Raw genomic sequence first — 11,973 nt, 5'->3', positions numbered from 1 at the left:
AGCAAAACTCTGAAAAGCCCAAAAAGATTGTACATTTTATTTTTGTTTTATTTCTCGAAATCTGAGTGAGATGCCAAGTTTTGATTTCAGCTGCATTTCGAGCATTTGCTGCCAGGTGCCACGAATCTCATCCCACACCCCTTCTCCCACATTTTCTTCCCATTCGACAACTTACTTGCCCTCAGCCTGCGATTGCTCCATGATGAAACTGTCTCCTCGCTGCTTCTTGTGTGGGTGGATTACATCTGTATTCCTGTCCTCCTCCGTGTGGCAGACATGGGCTGAGCACAAAGGCGCGTATATCTTATTCTGAGCACTGTTCTGAACAACAGGGGACCATATCTGAACAACATCCTCTGTGCTATTCAGTAATCCAAACAGATTGGTGGATAAACACTGCACAGACTGAATTCATGGCTCACGACTGCAACACTTTCTATGGTTCAAGCCCCAAGGGTGACGGATCAGCGGTGCGTGCATCAGCAGCCCAATTTGATTCTTTATGAGGCTGATAAGAGGCACTTAAGATGCCCACAGGTTGTATGTCTCCATATCTCAGTCCAAGAGAAATAAACAGAAGAGCTGGTTTGTTATAACTGCAGGGCTTTTAGTGTCAAAACACCTTTAACTCTCTTGTTTAGACATAAAAGGAGTCTCTCGGCTGCTGTTAAAATGAAAATGATGTCGTTATGATTAAAAGCATCGACATGAGCAGAATGCACCTTCAGTTCCTGGAAGATCTGAGATCAATCAGATTAATGGTGCAGCAACATCAACCCACAGTCGACTTTAATGACAATGTACACGCTAGAAAACACTGGGTTCAAATTGGGCCAATATGGGGTCAATATAGCACAGATATAATACTTACCCAAGACTGATAAATAGAAACTCATCCAACAGAAGGGTTATAATCCAACCAACCAACACTGATTCAAAACAATCTCATTAATACTGGCTGAAGTTAAACCAGTAATGTGTTGGTGCTGTATTATATGTTGGATACATTTTTATTCAGTGAAACTACGTATACCAATTCTCGTGGCAATCGCTTGAAAAGTGGTGGAGCAACTTCTCTAAAACCTGATTAGGAAATTCTGATTGGAAATGACAAGTCAACAAAAGATTTCATCATCTGGTGATGAATATATGAACCAAATTTCATGGCGCTTCATCCAATAGTTGTTGAGGTATTTCAGTCAAAGTTGAGGACAGACAGGCCGACATTGCCAACCATTGCACCACAATGATTGCTAAAAAAAGAAAAGAAATGACAGAACGTCAAGGCAACACATCAATCTGCAGAGTAGAGTCTGCAGAGAGAGTCTGTAAAGAGCCTGCACTTTATAGTAGTCAAGTAAATTTAATGGAGTAAAAAATACAATATTTCCTTTTGAAATGTAGTAAAAAAAGGTAGCAGAAGATTTAAATGAAGTAGCCTGATTCAAATATTCATGAAGCTACGAGACCCTTTTTAAATATTCCTCTTATAGGACCGGAAGCCACTCACTGAATACTAACATGTATGCATGGACATGCTTATTATTATAAAGGGACACACAGTAGAGTGTCCCTCAGAGCCTGCTCAACCCCTCTTATGTCCATATCATAGATTGAGGATGAGAGAGTCTGTCATGTCGTGTCACCTCGCTGTAAAAAGTGGACTAATTCTTGTTTTACTTACTGGCTGGAACAGTTTATACTGCCTGTCGACCAGGAGACAAACAGAAGGTGAAAGCAGCCTGCAGATCTAACCGGAGACTGAAGCAGCCATCCTCTGTTTACAGAGACTCTGAGGGCCTTTTCTCTGTTTAACTGTGGATTTCCGCTCAGGAGCTCTCCTCCATACGAACATGCATGCCAGCCCGTTTAGCGCAATGATAACATTTACTCTGCTGCAGGTGGGGTGTTAGCAAAACACTGTGCGATGTGAACACGCTGCAGTTAATTTCCCATACAGATGGACGGAAACTATTTTCCTACATGCAGCTTTGCATTAAGCGGATAAGTCTCCGTTTGATGAGAGTTAATGGAACAATTTGTAATCACATCACATCCCATCCAGCCCATGACAGGTGGCTTTTGCGGGACTTTTGTTTCAAGCCCTCTGCAGTTTCATCTTTGCTTGTGAACACTTGTGTGTTTGGGGGCTCCTTGCGTGCCAGTGGGGATGTGTTGAGCGTTCAGATATGAACTGAGGGTATGTCAGATCTGTGCCGGATCAAAGCAGCCATCACTCTCACTCTGTCAGAGAGGACAAAATACAGACTGTCACATCTGGCTTCTGCTGCTGCTTCTGCAAAATCTCAAACCCGCCCCCGACGTCTTTGTTATCTCTGTCATCACACTATTTCCTCTATGCGCACCTCTCTGCTCACTGTCTCTTTCTTTCTTTTAGCTGCAGGTTGAACCTTGAATCACAGATCAGAGAACATTAGCGCTTGTAAGCCCCAGAGGGGGAGAGAAGGTGAGACGAAAACAGGATGTCAGAGCCTCGTGTTTGTGTGTGTTTACATATTCAGGGATGTGAAGATATATACTGATATTGCTTTTGGCTTGGCAAACAAAACAGGGCTAGAAGTTCCCTGAGATAGAAAAGAATCGCCTTGGACTGAGTAAAAGCTTCTAGATGTAAACACAAGTGTTCTGTTTATTGAATTAACAGAAAGACACGGACACTGTGATTTGTGTGTCTGTGTGTGTGTGTGTGCAGGGAGTTAGTGGCGTGTAATACTAATGGGATCTGATTGCTCCTGATCTCACTGAGGTGGCTGAGTTTCTCCCTTCGTGCCAAGTTAATGTTTCTTTATTCAGGAGATGCATGTGGATGAACAGCTGACAACTGTCCTTCCCTTTTTCTCTCCCGGCGCCCCGCTCGATGACTCCGCTGGTGTTTTTTTAGGGCTGTAGAAACATATAACAGCACTTTGGCGGATACATTTCCTCCATTTCTCTGTTTCTGCATAAAATGTTTATACAGGACGAAGCAAAGCCAGAAAAAACAGTCAGCACAGCTTATTTCCCGACTAAAACATTTCCAAAAATACTTTTTTAATAATGTTAGATAATAGGAAGGTGACACATGGACTGACAGCATCTGTCTCCTGTCTGGACAGGAGAATAAAAAGTGTACACAAGTGATTAAAAATACATTAGCGGGAGCAGCCGTCTCCTGACTTCATACACAGCCTCTCCCAGGGGCTCCAGTGGCTGATGCATGAAACAAGCTAGTATTTGTTTTTGTTCGACGCAGGTAGCTTCAGTTCCCACGGGAGGCTCGCCGTTAATGACTTGAGCTGAGAAAGAGCGTAGGTGTCGGGGTGGGTTGGGATTAAAAGAGAGGGGAATAAAAGCAAGAGCAGGAGCTAATCACCAAAGGCTAATTAGTCTTTCAAATTTATGCAAAAGTGTTCAGGTTCCCAGTCTGGAGAGATTTCATGCAATCTGTGCGATTTCAAGGTAACTCAGGCAACGACAGTGTTGTTTATTACTGTCAAATCAATGGTGCACCTGACTTCTCAAGACCAGATGATGGATTTTATGTGTAAAATTGTGCTTGAGGCTTTTGTTAAATTAACTAATTTCCTTCCTTGGTAAGAGTTAGCTGAGAAGAGCGATACCACTCTCATTTTAGTCCGTCAGTTCCAGTATAAAGCTGTAGACGAGCAGCACGTTAGCTTAGCTTAGTTTAGCATAGAGACTGGAAACAGAGGGAAACAGCTAGCATGGCTCCTTCACAGGCAACAAAATTTACCATCCGTCACATTTAAAGGGGCTCTGTGGAACCTCTGTGTTGTGCTGGGAGCCGGTCGTTAGTGTATGTTAGCGGACTCCATTGAGTGGCAGAGATATCTACTGAAGTTAGCATGCTAACCAGTTAACACCGAGACTCCCTCTGGTGCTCCAAGCTCACAGTCCATATCGCTAGCTGCATTGCTAAATGAGCCAACAGCAGCTACAATTAGCAGCAGTTAGTGATTACTCTTGTGATATGCTAGCTTTTGTTTGGAGTATGACTTTGACAGGTGGCCAATTCTTACATATTGTACCTTTTAAAATTAATTGATTAACATGCTATTTCAGTTTTGTCTAATACAAAGACTGGGGCATAAAAACAACAATTCCTTGTTTTACGGAGGGTTATGTGCCAGACTGTGTCTTGGCCGTGACCAGTAAGTTTCCTGAATCACTGCTAAGAAATAGTCAGGATCATAACCCCACATAAATTTAGATAAAATACATTGTGTTAATTAGCGAGCTTTAGAGGTACTGGTAGGCAGATGTTGTTAGTTTGAGATTAATTAGTTTATAACATGGTAAAAGAGCTAGTCTGGCTCTGTTTAAAGGTAACTAAATCAGCCTGCTAGCACTGCTAAACCTCCCTAATTAACACAGCATATCTACTTTGTTGCATAAAAACAGGTTTTAATGAGTGCCACCATATTTCTTGGCCCGATCGAGTGACTTCCAGGAGTCTTGACGCCATCGTTTGGTTGCCAGGAGGTCAAGAAACAGTCCCTGGAGTTATTCGGTGAGTGTCAGAGGTGCTGCTAGGTGGATTTATTGCTAAGCTAATCTAAGCTACGCATATTCTGTCTTGCAAGCTCTTTACTGATCCGATCTCATTCTCAACAAGAAAGTTTATTTCCCAAAGTGTCAAACTATTCCTTTAAAAAGCCAGATTCATCATGCTGTGTATTGATTTTCTAATATGTTTGCAACTTAAAACCCGCTCTGAGCCCTGTTTCCAGCCCCTGTTCTCTGTCGCTTCACAGCTGATATTTAAGACCGAGGCCTTGTATTACCTCTGGAGTCCATTCGTGAATCATTCTTAAACCTTAAGCTTTAAACACTGCCCGTTCTCCCCCCAGATTGAATCCCTGCCTCGCTGGCCACCTTGCGCTGCCGGCCATTGGTGCCCTACTCAATCCTCAGCGGGCTTTATGTGTGTCAGGGCAGGGATGGAGTGTGCCTGCGCGCAGACAGCCCAGTGGGATTGCAGAGTCCACCCAGCTCCGGGCTTTATTACCTCCATCTGTTCCCTGTGAGCGAGCCCCAGCTGTGGCAAAATAACAGCGGAGCATTTGGGAAAAGCATCAGCCTGATTTAGGAGTCGCAGCACAGCCTACACAGTCCGCCGTGCTGAGCCTTGCTGTGCTGCATTTCACTCAAACACATTCCCTAATGTTTGGACATAAATCTTTTTCTCTCTTTCACTTGTCTGTTTTCGTGTATGTCTGTTGTCTCTTGCTATCATTTCCTGCTCCCATCCTTTGGCCTCACTCATCATTCTCCTGTTGCTCTCCTCCACCTCCATCCTCCTCCTCCATCACCTTTAAACCTGATCACTCAAGAATGCACGTTATTTAGGATACTCCTCCCCCTCTAGACGCCCGCCCTTGGGGTTAGTCTCATCTAACCCTCCCTTTATAGATCGTTCAACTTCCTGTGAGATCATTTGCTTTCACACATGCAACACACACATGCTCGTGCAATGGAGAAATCCTGATCCGTCCCCCCAGTTTTCTCCTGCTTCTCCTCTCAGTCTTATCAATAATTCAAGCCTCACTGGTGGCAGCCAAGGCAGGGTGAGGCGGTGGAGGCAGCTCCAGGCTTTTGAACAGAAGGTCAGGCCTCAGCAGGGCCTCTGGGATGGCATTAATTAGATACTTCCTGTTGCCCCCTAAACAAACATCACCACACTGGAACTGCTCTCATTACCCTTCCCATCGCAGCAGGTCCTGAAGACTGTGACATATCCACACAATAACACAGACCGCTTTCACCCATAACTGCTTGCCCGGGAGGGGTCCTTGCTTCAACTGTTGCCCCCTCCTCCCTGTGTTAAACACACACACATAACCTGACCTCGATCTGTTACCAAGCCCCCTGTAGCATCTATTTCTGTCTCCCGCTAATACCACAGTGTTTATGCTCTTCCCCCTCCCATCACACCTCTCAGTCCTGACCTCCAGCCTGACCTCTCATGGGTTGATCCCCTCAGCCCCTACACCCCTCCTTCTCCTAACTACCCACTCCCCCTAGTTTCTGTCCCAACACCTCATTACAAGAGTGATGGCTCCCTCACGCTCCCCATCAGGCTGTCCGAGGCAGCCGCCTCCATCCTGATCTGTGGCCATCCATCTCTCTGGCCAAAGAGAGAGGAAGGAGGTGGAGGATAACCTAAAAAGTGGTTGTTAAGGCAGACAGATATATTGAGGGGAAGCTAAAAGCTTGGCTTTCAAATTGAAGTAATTTTTGTTGAATGGATGGTGGAACATAATATCTATGTTGATTTTCTGTAACAAACTATTAATGCTTTTTCTGTAATGTCTCCCTTTGGGGTGTTGAAACACCAAAAAATGACACCCAAAATGTAATGCCTGCACGCTACAACGAGTAAAAGTCGGTGTTGCAACAATTCTTTTGACATATTATACTATTAGTGTCTTTTCTCCAGAATATGCATCATTAAAAATCTGCATGTACACACATGATCATACTTGATATGGTTGAACAAGATATGGTTGCTTGACAGGGTTGAAGATGATGTTTTCCTGAGCTGATGCACTGGGACGAAAGGAAGCAGGGAATACCAACTCGGAAACAGCGAATTCCGACTTGCAATGGATTGCAGCGCTAACACAGCATTGCTTAGGGCTAAATGCTAATGTCACCATGCTAACCATGCTCATGATAAGCAGGTCTAACTTAACACTAAACACAAAGTAGGCTACAGCTAAGGTCGATGGATGTGAAAGTATTGGACAATAATAATAATTATAATTCTGACATGATCACTCAAAATGATGATTGTGTGTGCAAAATGTCATGCTAATACATCCAAATGCTGTTCAGATATTTAAGTCTGGACCAACCAACCAATTTACAGACATTGTGAGCCAGAGAGTTATGCTGCTAGCCATGCTAAAACACGATGAGTAGCAGAGTAAAAGGTTTTCATCTTTAATGCAAATTACTGAGTCCTTGTCCTCAGGAAGCCTGACGGTGCTCTTATTGGAGAAAAATGTAGTTACACCTCAACAACTGTCAAACTAGCAGAGTCTCCTCGAGGTCAACCCTCCCCAGTTTAGCAGGACTCAGGAGGCTACAACAACCACAAGGAACTTCAACTATCTCGCTGTCCTTCACCCTCAAACCAGTCTATCTTGATGTCTAACCACTGTGGCCACATACACTGACACACAAATAACTCTCCCGCAGGCTACAAAGACACAGTTTATCGCTGAGGCAGCCAGGCAGGAGAGTGCAGAGCACACAGTTTGCCTTGAGACATTCCTTGGGCTTGTCTTTCCAGCAAGATAAAGGATGAAGGGGTTGTCTTCCTTCCCCGCATAGTAAGTCTGATTTAAAGGGGAAACATAGAGAAGCCAGCCTACCTTTCCCTCCCCTGCTGCTTCTGCTATTGATTGAAAACTAGCAGGGGGAATGAATGGGCTGGCTATACGTTGGTGTGTCATCGAGAACCAGACGGGAAGCTTAAGATTGGAATCTTCTGTGTCTCCCAACACCTGAGCCCTCCGGCATACTAAACCCCTCTCACAACCTAATAAAAAGCACTGAGGGTATTTTGTGCTATATCTTGTACTCAACATTTTACCCTGCATCCATTCAATGTTGTTCCACCACAGAGACTGTTCAGACTGGGGTGTTTTAGTCCTTTATCCCTGACCTCGAGCAGACAATGTCACCACACTAAATATTGGTTTTCATGAGTCAATTCCCCCGGGGGAGCTCCTCATTTCTTTTTAAATCCACGGCCGAAAACAAAAGCCTGTGGAATTGGATATTAATTGTGTTCCATCAGAGTTGATTACTCGGGAGGTGTGTGCATGTTTGTTTGTGTGGCTGCACGTTGAGTGAGTGCGTGTCTGTGCATGTGTAGACGCTGCGTGGGCTGGTGAATCATAAATCTATTTTGGTATTGGAGAGAAGCAACGGCGAGCATATAATTACAGTCATCTGGAACTACATCTCCCCCCATCACACTTTAAGCTCCATGATAGGTTCCTCCTCACTGTTCAGAGTGCATGTGGCACAACTGGATCAAAGATGCCCGACCAAATATTTCTCTTTGTGGAGGGAAGATCGTCAATACACTCCTTTATCAAAGCATACAGGCTATTTAAATGGGAATGACAGCTTGTTTTTGAAGGTTTGGTCTCTATATTGTTCACCTTGAAAACCTTACTTCTAAGTGTCAGTGCTCCTTCAAGGGGAGCACTAGGAACTATATGATAGAGTTTCAGCTCTAAATCTTAATGTTGAAGATTGGTAACATGTTTTAACCACACTCTGCTTTGGTGCTAGAAGCTGCAACTGAAAGCGTGCCTTAGGTTACGGTGTCTTTGCACGCATCCTGGTTTACATTATTTATTATTCATGATCATTTGGCAGAACTGCAAAAGGGAAAATTCCACCAAATTTCAAACAAGTTGAGTTTCAAGCTTCAAGTCCAAGTCCTCGTTTTTGCAATCCAAGTCAGACTCCAGTCCAAGTCTTGTGTCTTGATTACAACCCTGTGGTTCAGACCTGTTGTGGAAAATCCGACCTGATTCCTACAGTAATCCACAGTCCAGCAGCATTAAACAACTTTTAAAAAAATCGTTGCTTGTATAGGCAACTGACAGAGATGAGGAAGGTCTCATTTTTCATGTCACATCACAATCCGCTCACATATGGCCAATAAAAAGGTGTTTAATGCATGTACATAGCTATAAATTGTAAATATTTTGAAGGTATAAATGATACATGCTAAACATCTGTGTATTAACACTGTAACTGTGCACATGCAGACTCAAGCATTAGTTAAAATCAGCAAGTCAGCACCCACTTTGCTGTAGCGTGGCCTCAGAGAGCACGCCTTTGTACTGTGACGAGACGGTGTGTTGACAGACTATGAGGGTGGGTGTAGAGGACAATTACAGTTGTTGCTATATCATGTATTTTTAATGTGCTGTTTGTGTGGCGTTATATTGTTTAAGTTCATTGGAACCAGGCTGTTCTTGTGGCCTCGAGGCTGACAGTCTCGTGGAAACATCCTCGTTTCAAGTTGGCTGTGGACTCATTTCCTGTTTTCTCTCTACTTTCATGAAATTGACCACAAACACAATAAAAAATCAATAGAATATATATGAAATATTATTTCCAAAGTTTGAAATATTCTACATGTACATATACACTGACAATACATTTTAAAGTACACAAGAGCAGAGGTCAAAGTGCCCATGACTTAAAGGCTATGAAACCGATTTAACCAGACATAATAGATTCCTTTCTTTATCCTCTTTCTGCTTCTGAAGCTCACATTCAGCTCAGCACTGTGGTCATAAGGGATCCTTACTCGATGTTTTATTCAGTACAATTCTTGTTCATTTACCAACGTGCTTTGTGCCAAGCAGACAGAGTTGTCTCCTCGGCTGTGAAATTAAAACTGTGGGAAAAAATATAACCCTGGAGGGCGTTGCAGGAGCGCTGTCAGGGGAAATGTGTGGCTGACCTTATGTGTGCATGAAGATCTGTGTGCAGTGACGCGTGCACAAACAGCATGTCTGAGTCTGAGCACACTAAACTGTTTAATGCAGCATTCTGTAGTGTAATTACAGTGTACAGTATGTTATGTGGCTCTGTTTATCTTCATGGGTCTTTGTGAGGCTTTTTGCTGTCTGTACTGTATAATTGTGCATGTGATGTGATTGAGTGTATACAGTCATCCTGACCTTCATTATGGCACCACACAGAGATGGCAGGCAGGGGTCAAACACACTCTGCCGGGCGCTGGTGGCAGTGGTGCGGAGGAGGTAGACTTTATTAGCGATTAGTGCAGAGCCCCAGAGGGAGCCGGCTTCAATTACTGCACACAGCTTGTTTCCAAGCCATCAAGGGAGGCTGGCCGCACGTTATTAAGCTGCAGATACCACATCTGGAGGAGACATCTCTCTCCTCGAGCCAACCAGACCTCAGATGGACTTCAGTGGAGAGGAGGAAGAGCTCACTCAGGGATGGAGCTGTGATTTGTGCCGAGGGTTGTAAAGATACGACTTGTTTCGGGGGAAAGTATGATATGCAAACTGAGATGTCAACATGTGAAGTGTTACCTCTCATCGTTGTGTTTTTCTCCATCTATCTGCCACCTCTCCACTCCTCCCCTCTCCTCAGTTACGCTCTTCAGGATGCGAGTGTCAGCCTGCAGATTACCGTAGCCGTGTTGCTCAAACCCCTCTTCTGAGTGCTTCACCGTGGTGAAACGGGCTAATTTCCCGTTTCCATGGTCACAGAAAAAGCTGTCAGTCTCAGTCTGTCATATGTTATAAAAGCAAACCATCTATTAGAGCTCTCAGACTTGCAGCGTCTACACACAGCTTCACTCGCAGACAACGACACAGAAAAAAACACGACACGCACACGCGCTGAGCTCGTCTCGTCCAATTTTGTGCAAAGACAAGAACACAGGAAAAGTTGGGTGCCATGATGTTTCCTGTTGACGCACTTTGGGGTTGATGTTTCAACAGATGTGTATTTTACCAAGTGGTGCGTGCATGTTTTTGAGGGTTTTTTTTTTTTCAGAATCCGGCTCCTGATGTGTGCGTGCAATATCCATGTAGCACAGTATGTTCAGAAACATGTCCAGAAAGCATGAAATCTCAGGATTTATGTCCAGATTAATGGTGAGCCCATATATTCTTACATCCCCCTGTTCAAAAGCCCATAAAGAAATGGTTTTAGGAGTGTCGTGTAGTAGTAATTGACTGGCTTGCACTGAGCCCTCACCTCAACCCCATGCATCACCTTTGGGTTGACCTGGACTGGCAACACAAGGGGGTCAATCTCACTAATGCTCTTAAGGCTGAATGGGAGTAAATCCCTGCAGCCAGTTTGTGATTGTTGACATGTTCGACAGTCACATATGAGTGTGGAGCTTGGGTGTCCTCATACCTTTTACGTGAGGCTCTCATACTGTACGCCTTTTTCATAGGTGAGAACTGTTTTAAAGCGTGTCTGGATATGTCCAAGTGAAAACCTGCATTAAAGGCGTAATTTGCAGGATTTGTCGCAGGCTGTTGGCAAGCGATTCATTCAAAGTTGGCCCCTCCTGACGGAGAGAGAGCAGCAGCTGAAGAGTGAATGATGAGACTGAAACCTTATTTCCAGATAGCCTCATGGCAGTTACGTTCTGAAGGACAAACAAACACGCCCACACTGTACAACCCACCAGATTTTGTGTGAATGCAGCTGACGTGCGCTCTTTATCTCGTCTGCCTTTTGCCTCTCTGCCCTGCATGTCTGTGTGTGTAGCTCACCCCACCCCGGGGTCAAACAGACACACAGAACTGCAGCTCTTTATGACAGACGGAGAGCGGAAGAGAGAGACAAAAAACGATGTCCTGACCTCACGCTGTTATTGGCTGGGAGCTACACGCCACTGCCCAATGGCTGACACCCAGAAACATCACAAACACTGAAAATAAGAAGAAAATATAAGCAGAGGACATGGTCTCTGCAGTGACGGACACCACCACACACTTCTAGTGGGTAACAAGTGATGAGTGAGAGACTCTTTTTGTACGAGTCTATACATTGTTTTCTTTTTTAAGGTAAATCAGGTTTTGAAGATTTGTCAGGTCTTTGAATGCTGAATTAAAATGACACTGCATATGAACTTTTTCCTTTAAATGCTGTAAATATAGTCATTTTTTTCTCAGCTTTTTAAATATATATGTTTCTTGCAAAGATCCTTCAGTGATTAGGCCTAGTAAGTAAATATTTATATTATTGGGGGCATTGCCAGACTCAGGATGTTTAAGGGGCACCAGCATGCAGAAAGTGCACTTCACCCCTTTTTGTCCACTGGAAGGTTACCCTAGAGGGCTCTTTATCCTGTTTCATCTACAATAGAGGCATCCAAGAGGGCACTTGGGCACATAACGGTTTTATCTCATTGTTATGTAACTG

Source organism: Pagrus major, chromosome 18 (genome assembly GCF_040436345.1).
Source record: "Pagrus major chromosome 18, Pma_NU_1.0".
NCBI classification, from domain to species: Eukaryota; Metazoa; Chordata; class Actinopteri; order Spariformes; family Sparidae; genus Pagrus; species Pagrus major.
This window is presented reverse-complemented; position numbering follows the sequence as displayed.